The sequence below is a fragment of the Somniosus microcephalus genome, unplaced genomic scaffold (genome assembly GCF_052327205.1).
Source record: "Somniosus microcephalus isolate GS21.2 unplaced genomic scaffold, FLI_Smic_1.0 unresolved_chr1, whole genome shotgun sequence".
NCBI lineage: Eukaryota > Metazoa > Chordata > Chondrichthyes > Squaliformes > Somniosidae > Somniosus > Somniosus microcephalus.
The window spans coordinates 156,254,437-156,256,342 of record NW_028225179.1 but is presented as its reverse complement, the minus strand read 5'-3'; positions in this window follow the sequence as shown (position 1 = coordinate 156,256,342).

Below are 1,906 nucleotides of genomic sequence, written 5' to 3'. Positions count from 1 at the left end.
CTACCCAAGGTGGCGATGGCTGAAGCTCCAGTGTAAACTTTAGTGCCATTTCCAGGTGACTCTCACTCCGGTTACACCAGGTGGGGGCTCTTAAAATCAGCCCCATTAGTTCAGGATAGAAACAGCAGGAGGCCATTCAGCCCCTCGAGCCTGTTCCACCATTCAATGAGATCATGGCTGATCTGTGACCTAACTCCATACACCCGCCTTTGGCCCATATCGCTTAATACCTTTGGTTAACAAAAATCTATCAATCTCAGGATTAAAATTAACAATTGACCCAGCAGCAATTGCGGTTTGTGGAAAAGTGTTCCAAAATTCTACCACCCTTTGTGTGTAGAAGTGTTTCCTAATTTCACTCCTGAAAGATCTGGCTCCAATTTTTAGATTCTGTCCACTAGTTCTAGACTCCCCAAGCAGCAGAAATAGTTTCTCTCTATCTACCCTCTACCCTATCAGTTCCCCTTAATATCTTGAAAACTTTGATTAAATCAGCCCATAACCGTCTAAATTCCAGGGATGGGCATTGTAAGGAGCCAGAGTCTGGAGCAAGGTGTAAATAAAACAAACAACACGTTTAGTTCCCCAGCCCTACACAGGCCCTTGCTGATCTTTCAGTTCCCAGTTCCGATGCAGGGTGTATTCCCGGAATGTTAACCTGTCTTCTCTCTCCACAGGTGATGACCTTGTCCACTCTCTATTCTAAACACTCCACACGCTTGAATGTTCTGATCATTTCCATCCCCTGGGTTTTCCCATGTTTCTGATACTCCCTCCTGTTCCCTTTTGATTTCACTTCTATCTGGTGCCCCTTTTACTTTTTCCTTCCCTCGGGTATTATTTAATTTGCCGTGTCTCGGATGGTCCCTTTGTCATGTCCTTCCCACTGGTGTTCTATCTCACCCTAGTTCCTCTCCCCTGCCCCTCTTTACCTTTAACTTCCCAGCTGGAGTCTCTGGTTCCCTTGGTGTATTTCTGCCCGTGTTTTAATTCTCCTCTGTCTCTGGGCCCCGATGATTCTTGATGTTCTTGAGGTTTTTATTTAATTTTACAGGAGTCTCTGGAACAGTTGCCACGAGTTTGTTCCCCTGCACCGATTAAACAAACAAATCTCACCAACAACACATTGTCACTCGGTTGTCGCCGCCCTGACCTCAGGTGACATTTGGACCATCCGCACCACCTGTGACTGAGACCGACGCCCATCAGTTTGCAGCTGGCAGGAGGCAGGGTGAAATTATGGGATGGACCTGTTAGTGACCTTTAACCCCGCAGATTGTCAGCGGGGCGGAGTTTTTCCCGCCGTCATTCCATCCCGGATTGAAGAAGGGAAAGATTCTCTCAGTGAAAGTGTGGAGATGGGACATGTTGTCCGCATTGTAAAATGACACCTGTCCGCCCTCATAGTCCAGGTACACCCCGATCTTCCGGGGCTTCACACTCGGGGTGAGGGGGGTCGGTGAAGGGGAGGTGTTGGCTAAAAAGCCAATTCCAGGGAACAGCCTCATGATCCAGTATCCGGTCTCAGGTATCAGGTCGATTCCTTTTCCTCTCGGCGGACTGTCGGGTCACTCCCACAACCCACCATGTCTTGTTCCCCACCTCCACCTCCCAGTAGTGTCTCCTTGATGTGAATCCCTCCGATCCCAGGACACAGGCCCTGTAATCAAACCACTCCGGGGTGTCAGGGAGCGGCTGTCGTTTGTCTCCGAGTCTCACACTGGTCCGGTCCTCAGACAGGATGAGCCGGGGATTCGCTGTGTTCGGATCCAGAGTCAGAGAGGCTGGAGCTGGGGGAAAGTTAAAATAACACAGTCAGTGATTTCGTTTCTTGCTGTGATTTGTTCAAATACTTTCCTTTCTAAAGTGCCCAGTGGGGCTCTGTGTTGTATTCATAGAATCTGCT